At 46.6% G+C, this 14627-nt stretch overlaps 1 long non-coding RNA gene across 1 annotated transcript; it reads right to left on the bottom strand.

The window, feature by feature from the left end:
- Positions 1-7036: 7036 nt before the first annotated feature.
- Positions 7037-14453, bottom strand: LOC112542193 (uncharacterized). Its single transcript, XR_003086028.2, has 2 exons — positions 14022-14453; positions 7037-9285 (listed from the first exon to the last, which is right to left on the bottom strand). It is a non-coding gene; the product is annotated as an uncharacterized LOC112542193 (long non-coding RNA).
- Positions 14454-14627: the final 174 nt, after the last annotated feature.

Here is a 14627-nt window from a genome sequence, read left to right as displayed (position 1 = left end):
CTGCCTTACTCAGGCCATAAATTCTGGGTCCAACTCTTACCTGGGTTGGCAGAGGATGCTTGACTTAGTTACTGAATTGGATCCCATTAAGCAAATGGCCTCAGTTCACACAGCAAGCTAAGTTGACTGGGCTTTGAATGGTGCACAAATGCGGCTTTCAAGGTTTTAAGCAACTTGGTAATGAAGGTGGTGCCCACGAGGCCTCCCAATTTGGATTCTGACATGGATGTTAGCAGCTAGGGCCATAATATCTTGTTCTTCCTATTTGATCGCTTACAGATAGCAAGATACTTTTGTAGGCCACACACAACAGGAAGCCTTCCTAGTAGAATTCTTCTCTGGAAAGGAAATGGAGCCCTGGCTGATCATGGCTGTGTCACCGGAGGAAGGAGGGGAGGCGGCTTAGGGCACAGCTCCAGGCTGCACTGCCTGGACCACATTCAGGGGTCCAGTTTTGGTTGTTGCCACACTAGAAGAAGGATTTTGAGGAACTGAAAAGAGGTCCAAGAAGAACAGCGAAGAGAGTGAAGAGCAGTTAAAGGAACTGAATGTTTCTTGCCTAAAAAAGAGAAGGCCTCAGTCCGGACGGGAGACATGACAGCAGTCTTCCAGTCCCTGAAGGGCTGTCCCAGGGAAGAGAGTGCATTTATTATCCAAGGGTAGGACAAGAATCAAGGGGTAGAAGCCTTACAGAGACAGTTCCCAATCTGAGATTGAAATTGAATTTCCTGACTGTAAGAGCTATTGATTGGTGAAACAGCCTGCTTCCTGGAGTCATGGGTTCTCTATCACTCAGGGTTTTCAAACAAAGTTGAACAATCATTTGTTTGGGATTCCCCCTGGGCAGGGGTTGAACTGTAAGATCAACCTCCAAGATCCCTTCCAACCCTATGAATCTATGATTCTACAAAAAGAGGTTAAGGGAAAACTTAGCTAATTTAAACAAATTTGGATCTCCAGGGCCAGATGGACTTCATCCTAAGGTACTGAAGCTATAAAAGAACTGCTTTCAGTATGTTTTGAGAACTCCTGGAGGCTAATAAGGTCCCAGAGGGCTGCAGAAGAGTGAATGTTGTTCCCATTTTCAAAGAGGAGAAGGAAGAGGAGCTATGTAATTACAGACCTGTCAGCTTGACCTCTATACTGGGCAAGTATACTAGATACTGAAGGTGCAATCATAAACATTTCCTACAAGAAGGAAAGCAGCAAGGTCCTCAAGGAGATTATTAAACAGCAAGTTTGTGAGCATTTAGACAGGCATGCTACAATTAACAGGAGCCATCAAGATTTTGATTAACCTTATCTCCTTCTGTGATACAGTTACTTGCTTAGTAGATGGGGGAATGTCATAAACATAGTGTACCTGGACCTCAGTTAAAGCCTTTGACAAAGTCTCTCATGACATTCTCTTTAATAAAACATGGGGTAGAAGATAGTGCTGTTAGACAGACTCATTACTGGCTGAATGAACACAACCAAAGAGTACTCAGAAATGGTTCCATTTCAGGGTGGAGGGAAATATCAAGTGGAGTGCCACAAGAACTCTGTCCTAGGCCTTCTGCTGTTCAACATTTTGATTAATATTCGGACGTTTATTACAATCTGCAGATGACAGAAAGCTCAGAGGGGTCGCTAATCCTTTAGAGGAGACTTTAAAAAACCCAATAGACTTGGGCAGTGGGCTGAAATATGAGTTCCCAACTTTATTGGGATTTAATTGAACAGGGAGAAATAAGTTTTGTGCCTGAGTAGAAAAAATAAGGGCACAAGTATAGGATGGGGGAGATCTGGTTGTGAAAGGAATCTGGGTGTCTTTGTCAACCACAGATTAAACATGAGCCAACAATGTGATGCAGCCTGGGTGTGCTAATGGGAGTACAAAGTCCAGATTAGTAGAATATTGTTCTACTCTGCCGTGCTCATCAAACCCCTTTGGAATCCTGTGTTCAGTTCTGAGCACCACAGTTCAAATGGATAATGTCATCTTGGGGTGCATTAATAGGAACATATTGATCACAAGTAATTCTTCCATGCTACTCTGCCCTGGTCAATTCTTATTTGGACTACTGTGTCCAGTTCTGGACAACACCACTCAAAAAAGAACAGTGACAAATTACAGTAAGTTCAGAGCCCAGCTATCAAAATGGGGAAAGGTCTGGAAATGAATCCCTATGAGAGTCAAACAATCTGAATATATTTAGCTCAGAGAAGAGATGATCAAGTGGACATATAGTGACAGTGTTCAAATATCTGAGAGGCTGTCACACAGAAGAGGGAGAAGACTTATCTTCTATTGCTCCAGGACTGGAATTAAACCTACAAGGAAGCAGGTTCTGGCTAGACATGGAACTTCCTGACTGTACAAGCTGCTAGCCAGCGGAACAAGCTGCCACATCATAACTTGAGTTGTCCTTTGCTGGAGGCCTTCAGACAGAAACTGGATGGTCATCTGTGAGGGACAGTCTAGTGGATCCTACACTGAGCAGGAGGCTAGATTAGGTGACCTCTTTGGTCCCTTCCAACTCCATGATACTATGGTTCCTCAAACATTTGTAATGTGAGAAGACAATTAGGCAAACACAACCTTCTAGATCTGCCTAGACATGTGGCACTTCAGGGGCCTCAGTTGCAGAAGTAAGAATACTACTGCCCACGCCATCCCCCCAAAGCAAAGGAAAGTGCTTGTGATGAAAAACAGTGGAGAAAGGAAGGAATTTTGCCCAGTTCTTGAGTCTCAAACTGGCCAACTAGTGTAAGACAAAGGCAGGGTTTCTTTCCCCTGAAGGAGAGCAGGGGTTGAAACAGACTCAGGGCTGTGTTGAAGTCGAAACTGAGCGGCTGTTGTCTTCAACTTCTAGCTGATAGTTTGACATTCCAGGAATTTATTTTCTATACTATCTGCATCCTGTTAATGTCTTAATATTCCTTAAGAAAGGAATTTGGATGATACAAAAACAAATGCATCCAGCTGCTAATGCAACTAATAAGAAAGGCAGTCCATCCATGTCCATCTGCAAACATTCCTCAAACAAAAGCCAGACTGTTCTTTCCAGATTGGCAGGATGAGTCTGTATGTAAGTGGAAATTTCCATGGCAAAATTCCTGGTGGATCAAGTATGGCCATTTTTATGCTGTTATAAATGCACTCTAAGTCTCGTAGATGGAGGATGGAGGTGAAAAAGAGACCATGAGAGGATGGAGGAGAACTTACAGAAGGAGGCAAGAACATAAACAGAAGTTCTCAGGATGACTGGCAAACACACAGCCACAATGCCTTGTGGCCAAAAAAGTGTGATTTTAGGCTGTATTGATAGAACTGGTAGCAGATCCTGAATTGATCCCATCTTCTGCCACCCATTAGGCATGATCCAGTCCCATGATTTCAGCAGGTCTGCTCTACATAGAACAAAATCTGATCTACCCATTATTTTCACGTCACAAGGGCTAATATTTCCACTTTACTCTGCCCCTGACCTGGAATCCTATGTCCAGTTCATGACACTGTGCTGCAAAGAGACAGAAGTTGAAGAGAAAGCAACAAGGGCATGACAAGGTCCCAATCAGGGAATGGGGACAAGAACAGGCACTGTGAAGGGGATGAAAATGTTGAAACTGAGTGTTATAGTAAAGGAACAGCAATAGTGTTATAGCTACACCGGAACAGAGCTGGATCAAATGAGGTACAGTTATGAAAGGAGAGTTTTCAATCCTCATGAGACACCCCTGTGTTGGACCAGCAGTGGGACAATTAGATCTGGAGGCCTTGGGGTGGTGGATTGCACTAGGTGGCTTCCAATGCCCTGATTCCAGCAGTGCTCTTGACCCACTGCTGCCCCACAGACCCTACTTTCCAGGGCCTCCAGGGACATTAATTGGCATGCCACCATCACTCATGGAGCTCTGTAGGGGTATTGCCTTCTGCAAATGATTTCCATAGATCTGCTGCTGGGGTGACAAAAAGATACAGGCCTTGACTTGGTGGGGGAACTGCAGCCTGGCTCCCATCCTGCCAGGAAGGAGGCAAAGCCTGTCTGTTGCACCCCTGCCCCTAGTTCTTTCTGAATCAATTATTTCATGGCCATTTTGCCTTGTGGCCTTTATTTTGCCCTTGAGGCACAAAAATGCAGAAGGATCCAGCCCAGTCCCCCAAAGTATCACCAGGCAGGGCCAAGAAAAATATCTGCCCAGAGAGATGATCCCAGGGTCAGGGAGACTGGACAATAGGCAGCAGTCTGACCACTTGCGTAAGTTCTCACATAACGGGGCTAATTTGATTTACCTTAGGGTGCTGTGTGATCCCATCTTTTGTGGTTGATTCAACAGATATGGTTAAAGCAGATCATGATATTGGGTGATTTGTAACTCCTCCATGTAGAGACTCCTACATCTCTGTCATCGTTCTTTGCTGCTGACTACCAGGGAGCACAAAACGGTGATAACAGGTTTGGGAAGAGAGAGATTCAGACTTCCCACAAAAGCTGCATCTCAGGTGTGCTCACTGCTTGATGCAACTGTAAAATTAAGCTTTGAGAGAAGCAGAAACCCACACACCACTTTGGAGGGTCTTGTCTATTATGCTGGTAGATAAGGACAGGTTTCCAGGAAAACTCTTCTTGATCAGGACATAGGCAGCAAAGCCTAGTAAGCAGAACCCATCAGCTCCTGACATCTGGCAGCATTGGGTGAAGGCAGAGTGGGGTTGAAGGATGACTTTTCATCATTCATGTTAATGTACTGGAATTCCAGCCCTCCAAACATCTGAACCTTCATTAAAGAAAACATTTTGGGCAAAAAGAATGAACTTACAATTTCCCTGTTGAATTTTCACTTTCAGAGACTAACTTTGCTCTCCAACAAATGATGGGGATTAATGAGTTGGGAAAGCACTAACTCTGAAAACACAAACATAGCTAAAGAAATACATGATGCAGCTATACAGAAACTGGAGTACAAACTTCCTGGAAAATAAAGGATAAAGGATTGATTGATTGGTTGATTGGTTGAGTGCCATCAAGTCATTTTCAACTCCTAGTGACCACAGATACATTTTTTACAAGGCAATCTATCCTTAACCTGTTCTTTCATGTCTCCCAATGGTGCACTCATTGCCTCTGTAACTGAGTCCATCCACCTTGCTGCTGATCGTCCTCTTCTTCTCTTTCTTTCCACTTTTCCCAGCATTAGAGCCTCCTCCAGATTGCTGAGTTTTTGCATAACGAGTCTGAAGTAGGATAATTTGAGCTTGGTCATTTGTGCCTTGAGTGACAGCTCTGGTTTGATTTGTTCAATGATCCATTGGTTTTTTTCTTGGCTGTCCATGGTATTCTCAGGACTCTTCTCCAACACCAACGTTCAAAAGCATCAATACTCTTCCTATCCTGCTTCTTTAAGGTCCAACTTTCACTTCCATAGAGTGTCACAGGGAACGCCATGGCTTGCATGATCCTGATCTTTGTAAGTATAGACACATCACAGCATTTGAATATCTTTTCCAAGGCTTTCATGGCTGCTCTACTGAGTGCTTGTTCCTTTACTGTTGATGGTTGATCCTAAAAGGCAGAAACTATCCACCACTTTGATATTTTCATTCTCAATTCTAAGGCTGGTTGTTCTACCTGTTGTCATTAATTTGGTCTTCATGTTTAATTTTAGTCCCATTTTTTCACTCTGCTCTTTGACTTTTAGTACTAGGGCTTGTAACTCCTTTGCATTTCAGCTATCAGGGTAGCATCATAGCACAGGTTATAGATGTTTCTTCCTCCACTTTTAAAACCACACTCATCTTCTTCCAATCCAGCTTCCCTTAATATATATTCCACATATAGGTTGAATCAATAATGGCAAATGGCAAAGGAATGCCTTGTCACATTCCTTTGCCAACCTGGAGCCAGTCTGTTTCACCATGTTCTGTGCGGACTGTGGCTTCCTGACTGTATATAAGTTTCTCATGAGGACAATGAGATGCTCTGGGATTCCCATTTTCTGAGCATATTCCACAGCTTGACATGATTGACACAATCAAAGGCTTTTCTATGACTTTTTGGTATTCTTTGGGTTTCTCAATTATCCAGCACGCATCAGCAACAATGTCTCATGTTCCCTCTTCTGGTGAGGACATGGCGAGCTAGACATCCCTGAAGGAGCAGGGATGGCATTATGGTGGAGATTGGGGGCCAGAGAGTAGATCCTGGCCAGCGAAATTTCTCCAGAGAAAGGAGAGATCGTGAGTTCACCCACATGTACTCTGCACAGCTGCTCCTTGTGAGTAGACCACTGGAACTGAGGTTTTTGCAGTCTGCTGGTGAGTCGAGTGGCTGGGAATTGAGGGATTCCAACTAAGCTCAGTCATAATGTAGCCTATATGGACACAAAGTTCAGCCAAGCCTCATTTCTTTATCACTTTTGGAATTACTTTTTTACTGGTTTTCAAATATTAAGAACCTTCTCAACGGCAAGTTTTATGGCATTCACTGGGCGGGTTCCTTCAATACTTAGTGAAAGAAGTTTTAAACATGAGCTTAAGGATTTAGAAAAATTATTTTTTGCGGGGGGAATAAACGGTAAAAGGACACAAGAGTTCAAAGAGCGACTCACCAGCTTAGGGTGGGGTGAAGAGAGGAGAACAGTTCAGAGAGAGAGAACCATGTGCTTCCTGGAGAAGGTCCATGTATGTCACCCACAGAGCTTCCATCTGCTGTGGCAGATGACCCCATATCAGCAGGGACTCTTTGAGGGACAGCCTCCACACCAGCTGTTCCACATGGAGCCCAAGGCGGCCGGACCAAGGGATGGGTTCCTGCACTTTCCTCTGAGGCCCAGGAACGCCAGGGCAGCCCTGCCTGGATGGCCAGGCTCAGACAAGAGAGAGATACTTCTGCCACCCTCCGGGGTTCAGAAGAACTCTGCTCCAGGTGGAATCCAATCCCGTTGCTTTCTCTTCAGTTGACACTCAATTTCCATTAAGGTTTTAAGGTCATAAAATTAGAGTCTTAAAGCCTATTTGCCTTCTTGAATTAGATTTCCTTTAATCCTGAAGGACCCAAAGCCACCATTTATTTCTGCCTGTCATTTATATACCATCGTAATCTGCATGAACTCCCAGCAGTGTACAGCAATAAAACGATATTAAAATGATAACTATACAATAATACACTGAAGTAACACAAGAGCTTATTTCCCAATGCTCTCAGCAAAGCTTCTGGAAAGCTGGGGGGGGGGGTGGAGTGGAGAGGGGGGTTGGAAATTATCTAACCTCAGGAGACAGGGGTTGCAACAGAAGAACATTATCCTTGCTCCCCTAGCCTCTTGGTAATGGGGGGGGGCATTAACAGATTTTGTTGGGGAGCATGCACCAGGCAAGTTGATTCTATGTAGAGAAGATGGACCTATTTAGAGGTTTATAGGTTAACATCAGCACTTGGTCTTCCAGAAACGTATTGGTAAACTCCCCCCCCCACACACACACACAAATGGCTATGGCTTACATGGCAATGGCAATTCTCAGTCACCAGAAAGTGGGCTGCCACATTTTGCACCAATTTGCACTTTCTGGGGATTTTTTAAAGGCAGACCTATGTAGAACACGGTACAGAAGTCCAATTCTGGTGAGAAGCAGAGTTATTGTTGTTAGGGTTTCCTATTCCAAACAGAGCTGCATTTGGTGCACCAACCAAAGCTGGAGAAAGGCCCTCCTGGTGACAGCCTCCCCTGTCATTTAGCTGTGAGTCTGGCAGAATTGATGGATGACCTCTCCCAGCAGTTTCATGTAGATGTTGAACAAGGGGAGGGGGAGAATTATGCTTAGAGACACCCCACAAATAAGCACTGATCACCAGTCTGACTTCTCTTCCCTTACTACCATGAACTGGAACTGTTGATTCAGGAAGGAGGAGGTCCCCTGTAGGTCCCCACAACACCTGGTTTAACCTCTTGCTTGACAGATGTGGGATTCCATTTGAAGTTCTGCTCCTCTACAAGGATGTGGTCCATTTGGAACACCACATGAGATTCCTCCGCAATCATGTGTCCTAGCAGAATGCAGTCCCAATGCCACTGGGAGATGCACTGGGAGGCAGGCAGCAGGAGAGGACTGCCCTGATTTAGGAAGACCATTGCTTCACTGCCCTTCAAGAAAATGAAGGAACAGCCCACGCCCCTTGCACCCTGTCCTGGGTTTCATTTCCAGGGGACTGACTCCTCCTTCCTCTGCTCCAGCGTTGCCTAAAGGCGGATGGACTGAATGCCAGTAATGCCTCAGTTAGAGGAGCACCACAAATGAGGCAGCAAATGCTGAGCCTGTCAGGGCTGGAGAGTTAATCAGAAATCTGTAAAGCCCCTTTTGCTCAGAATTAATGATGGTGCAAAAACATGTGTGCCCTAGTTATGGACAGTTTTAAATGCAACACAAATGTTGTTGTTTTTAAAAAGCCACCTTTTGCAGCTCCTGGTTTTGCATACTTCCAAACCAGAAGGCAGAATTGCAAACGCTAGAATTTTGTAGGATGATTTTCCAGAAGCCTGGGTCCACTGAAGAGGCACCACTGCTGGTGGTGAGGAACGAAATTCAGCCTCCCCATAAGATGGTGCTGTTCAGGTAGGAGAAAGTAAAACAGGCACTGGGTTTGATCCTTATACAGTCCACGCAAGAGGCTGGTTTTCATTCCAAAGGCCAGAACATGTGCAGCAAGATGCTTAGACGTCACTGTTTCTTGGGCTGGAGCACTGGACAATTTTACAATTTCATTGAACCGCCCCGTGTGCTGCCAATGCCAAGTCCGCTTTCTTCGGCCTCCCATCAGCAAAGGGTGCTCTTTGAGCACACGGTGTCTGCGCTGGCCTGGGCATCCAGATTTGTGGGATCACACATTGGGGGGGCGGGGCGGGAGGTGGATTGATGTCCATCCCAGCAATCAGCATAGCCTGACAGTCAGGAAACTGAACCAAATCATGGCACCCTGGCTAAGGGGCAAGGGATCAGGGGGCAACAGAATTAGTGCTGTTGTTGTTGTTCCTTTATTATGCTCCAATGAATGATCCCATGGCAAAGGACAACAAAGAGGGGCAAAGATTCAGCCCCTGGGTGACTGGGTGAAGCTCTTCCAGAATTACTGCCAGGAGCTGAAAGCCAGCATGAAGGAGAAGGCCGCTGCTCAGGTGGCCCAGAGGCCAGCATACAGGTGGAGCAAGAGAACCTGGAGCCCCGACCAGCTCAGAAGACCAGCACCATCTGCAGCTGTCTCAGACCAGTCAGCTGGATGAATGGAAATGTGAAAAGAAGGAACTGGCCTGGAGGAAGGAGAAAGAAATCAGGTCTCTATGGTACTATTTTTCTTTACTAGAACAAGCTGATAAGGCCTCCTGGGGTGATGCCCAACTAAATTAGAAAGAGCCTTAGATGAAATTGCCCAGTTAAAAGAGGAAAACCAGGTTTTAGCCTGTGAAACCAAAGTTATTCCCAGAGTAAATAAATTAATTCAAGAGTTATCCTTAAGGGCTGATTAATCTGGTTAAAAAGACTTGTGCTTGTGACAAAATTATTTCCAATTTAAGGACAAGCTTTTTTACATTGTCAGATTAACTTGAGACCTCTGTGAAGGGTTTCCTCTGAACCAACATGATGAACCAGAACACTGGGGCTCTGCCTCACAACCCCGCAGCTGTGACTACTACTGTGCAAGGCGAAGGGGAAGGCAGCAGCCATGTAATTAGGGGAAACTGACTAGGGAAATGGCTCTCAAATGTTTGGCTGAAATTGCTCTGGGCCTTCTGAATTCCCTTGGATTTATCATTTGCACTTCCACTACTGTACACTTGGAAAGAAAGGAGATTGATGATGGGGTAACTTTTGGGCAGTGCCTTGACCACGACGTGCATGATGTCCCAGACAATCCCAGGCGCGGTGTAGCTGCTGGAGTCGGTGACATTCCGGGTAGCGGTCGGCAGCACCCAGCAGCTGCAGGCAGCAATTTTATCTTGAGGGCTCTGGGTTGGATAGTTGCAGGACAATAATGGGCAAATTAATTAGAACAGATAAAATCCAGGAATTACATATGGGTTTAAAGCCTTGGCATGCCTCACACACGAGGATGTGGAGGTTAGTCCAGCCCCAGACTTTTGATGCCTTAATTATAGAAACTCGGCAGGCCATGTGCAAACAGGCCTGCCTGGCACCTGCCGAAAAGCCCAAGTGGCTGCCAGTGCATATCATCGCAAGCAGAAGTCCAAGTGCTTGTTCAACGAATCGCCTGAGGAACCAAAGCCTGCCTGGTGCACATCTTTCTGCACATTTGAATGCATATTTGCTATTTGCGTGCAGTTGTTTATGGATTTGGGGAAATGGAATCAGCCCATTTTCAAACACAATCTTTCTTCTGCCAGCTTTTCCTGCCATACCAAACGTGGTACAATTTGTTTCAGGTTTTGGAGTATATCCTGCCAACAGACAATAGACTGACAGACGGGGTCCCAAGCCTCTTTATATAATTTCCTTCCAACATTCTGTTGGGCTGGAAAGTGTTGAAAGCATTAAGCCAAACAAGAATATGGTGATCCGTATTCCTGTTTTGTGCATGGTCCTCATACATCACCATTCTGCAGCAACCTTTGGAAATACTGTGTGATCCACAGACTGGAGGTCAGTGAAAAGCTGCCCTTCCTCTGCTCTGCTCTGCTCGGTGCCCCCAGGACAGGGGAACTCAGCACTCCTGGTCCCTGTTCTGCTGCTAACACTCATGGTGAAGCTGTTTCTCCCAAGGTGATTTTCCCGACATTTCCCACTCATCAGTTCTCATCTGCCCTCTGGATTATGCATATATTGCAATCTAATAATCCAGTGCTGAAAGCTGGCGCTTCGGAATCAGCTGGCAGACAACAAGAGTGTGTGAAGACCCTCTTGACCTTCCGCTAGCAACCCCATAAACAGTCTGTTTGCCCCAGGGATGCCAAGGGCTTGGCTAAAGATCTGTGGAGAAAGGAGGCGAAGCTGGGCCAGAGGTGGATTCAGGCTCTGCTGTGTCCCAGCCACACCCTGTGCCTTTCTCCCAGGGAGGGGCTTGCAGAGGACCATCACGGGAGCTCATGCTTTGTTGCATCCAGGGTCTTTGCCTTTGATGGCCAGGAATGTAATTTCCCAAAGCACTCCTGTAGGCAACTGGCTTGCAAGAAAATACTGGTTGTGCTGGGAGACCAAACCAAGCCATATCAGTAATCTCTATTTTGAAAGCAAAAATCATGTATTTATTTTTATGCACTGGACCACTGAGATTTTGAAACCTAAGTATCAATTAAGAAAGGAGAATTTCTAAGAAACATTAATTACATGGAAGAAATGGATATTCTCAAGATGAGGTTCCCGAGGATGACCAATTTCCCCATCTAATGTGGGGTTTGACATCTGCTTGCTCCATGTGGCTTCCCTGGCCAAAGGTTGCGGCCTCTCTGGAGAAGAACACTGAAGCAGTCTCTCATGATTGTTTAGCAGAACATTAAAAGACTCCGGGGGGGCCATCATATAAAGTAGACTAATTGACATGTTGAACCATTGGCCACACTGTTCATGGCCTTAAAAAGGCTGCACTCTGGGAGAGAGCTTTGTGCTTTCGGGACCGACTGGAAGGAGGGGCTGACACGCCTGGCCTGGCTGGAGCTCAGAAGGGGGGCCCTATTGGAAGGACACCCCTCTCTGCTGGGGCAGATGCAGAACCAGAAGCAGCACATGTTGGGGAGCTGCTCTGCTGGCTGACAAAAGGGGTACCTGGCTACCCAACTCTGCCAGGAGGGCTTGCAGTAGGGCCAGTAGCACCTCCCCCCGGAGCATCTCAGGGCCCACAGGGTCTGGGACCCTGAGAGCCACCAGGGGGCTGCCCTCCACCCTCCCACCCCCAGTCCCCCACCCCCCCTGGCTCTGCCCATCGGCAGCGGGCCTTGCTTTCATGCCTTGGGCCTGGAGCAGAGCTGCCCTGCCAGCCGGCAAGATTCATTAGGATGCCCTTTCCTCCCTAATTTTACCACAGAGGACAATCACGGCCTATTTCCTCCCTCTGCTCTGTCGGAAGCAGCAAAAAGCTCTTTCTTTCCTCGGTGGCTTTTGAAGAAGGGGGTTCTCTGAAAAAGGGAAGTGGGGCCCAGACTGCTGTCTTGCCAAGGGCAGAGGGTGGGGGAGAAAGAGGCGCCAGGAAGCGGGAAGAGGTCACGGAGGGCTAGCGCCAGATGCTGAGCCTGGGGACAATGAGGGCCTTCTGCTGCACAGCCGTGCCCCCCTTCCCCTTGTTCCAGCAAGACACCCACCTCGCCACGCAGTGTCCGTTCTGCAGAGGCTCCCGTCTGAAAGCAGTACAGTGTGCATTGGGCAGGAGCAGCCGAGCAGGTGTGCTGGCGAATCCCAAGGAAGGGGCAGGGTTACCAAGAGGGAAAGCAGGGGCTGCCCAGGAATTCCCATGGATCACCCAGAGGGCAGATCCAGCATCTGTGGCCAATCCAGGCAGGGAGGATGAGCATTTTACCCAGGAACTGCTGAAGGTCTAGAAGAGGAACCAGCAGCCCCCCCCGAGAACCTCAACAGCAAGCAAGGGAGAGGCTTTTGCCAACCTCACGGGTTGGCAATGTCTCTGAAACCAAGTTCAGCCTAGAAGGCCCAGGAATCCCTGGGACCTGACAAAGTCACCCTTGGCAGGAGAAAGGCCTGGGGCCCCACAGTCCTTCAGCTTCTGTGTATTTTCCCAGTCTCAGTCCAAATGCCAACACATTTTTTTCCTTAATTCCAGGAGGTGTGGAATTACAGGTCATTCTATATTCAAAAACTGGCCCGTACACCTCTCAAAAATTACACTGGAGAGTATCAGAAATCCAGTTTCATCTTTTCCCTTCTAGCTTCCATGGTAAGACCGGAAGCCTTTCCTGCAGAAGCTACAGGTTGGTGTTCTCTGCTTGTCATGTAGCATAAAGAGTGCCGTTTTTGCTAATCTACCTTTCCCTTATAATAATTATTGACACATATTTAACATTAACAGAGATGGACGTTCTGTGCTCACAAATGTTTTTTTCCAACCCCAAAAATGAAATTACGTAAAAGGCTTCAGCACTCTGCCTATCAGCAGGGTAGCTCTCCCAAAATAGGGCCAAATTTAGTGTGGCTGGAGAAGCCACCAAGAGAAAATGGAATGGGCCAGATTGGCCCAGAGGCTGTGGAGGAAACCCTCCCCAACATCTCTCCCATGGCAGCTGGGCAGCTTCTGGTCATGGGACCCTGGCACAGCTCTACTAGGGGGTGGAAGGAATGCCAGAAGCCAGGCTCTGCAGGTGCTCCTTAACTTGGTTGTAGAAATAAATGTATTGCAATCAAGTGGCTGAGTGTGTAACATGTCAGAGTAGCTAATCTGGGAATGAATTGATTATGTGCCATTAGGTCATTTTCGACTCCTAGCGATGTGAAGTCATACACCACAAGCCAAGTGTCTGTTCTATGGACTACAGAATAAAGAATGGCAGATACCATTTACTTGTGTCAGTTTCAACTTATTTCAGGGCAAATTTGAATTCTTTGAGGGAAAAGTGGAGGGGTACCAATACTTTTGGTCCATCTGTACATGCTCTACATTAATGAAAGCAGCTCCCTTTGCCCCTAAACCCTGGATCAGGGTGGAGAGGTCACTTAGACAGACATAAACTTGGGCCGAGGGTCTCTGCGGAAGGTCTGGAGCACCAGGTTTTTTTGAACATGGGGAAGTGGCAGAGGCACTGAGGAGGAGGTTTTTTGCAGACAAAGAGCAAGACAGGAAGAGGCTGGCTGGATTCACACCCTACCTGAAAGTGTTTGGCTCAACACAGTGGGAGGGAACAACCTGGAGCCCCCAACCCCTTTGTGTTCAGCCTGTAAAGCCACTTCCAAATATGCTAACAAAAGCTAACAAAACTAATTTGATTTGCATTATAGGAATAAATGAGCGTCCAGTGACCAACCAAAAACGTGTTGCACATCATTGTACTACAAAAGTGCAGTAATAGTAAATTAATAATTTACAAACCTCTTTTCTAGATGTATTGTCGAAGGCTTTCATGGCCGGCATACTACAGCAACCAGAAAAATCTGCAGTAGCTGAACATGCTCTCAAGCACACTGGACACAAAATCCTATTTGAAAACACAGAGATACTGGACAACACCAACAGCCACTATACCAGGAAGCCATTGAGATTCACAAACACCAGCACAGTTTCAATAAAAAAGAGGAGAGTCTAAAAATCAACAAAACCTGGCTACCAATCCTGAAAAATACAGCCTGGAAAAGGTCAATGAACTCAGCTCAACCACCAGGACATGCGAACAGTTCACACAATGAACTTGCTAATCACCCCCAGCAGCCCCTTGTTAACAATTCAATAGAAGAAAAAACCCTGCCTAATCCCCAGGAAGATACACACATATTCTGACACCAAAACAAGCAGCCAATCAGTAACCCAACCCCCCACACACCCACCCCAATCCCCCCCTTCCCTCCCCTCACTGATCTCTATAAATACCTACAAAAGGGTCACATCACCCTGGGCACAGAGAGAACTGCTCCTGTCTGTGCTCCTGCACACTGAAGATGCCGGTCACAGTGGGTCACAGGTGCTGGCGAAACGTTAGGA

Source organism: Python bivittatus, unplaced genomic scaffold (assembly GCF_059951505.1).
Source record: "Python bivittatus isolate LINGU-HERP-01145 unplaced genomic scaffold, Pbiv_v1 ctg000170_np1212, whole genome shotgun sequence".
Lineage (NCBI taxonomy): Eukaryota > Metazoa > Chordata > Lepidosauria > Squamata > Pythonidae > Python > Python bivittatus.
Note: the sequence above shows the minus strand (reverse complement) of the source record. Positions and strands in the feature narration are given on the sequence as shown.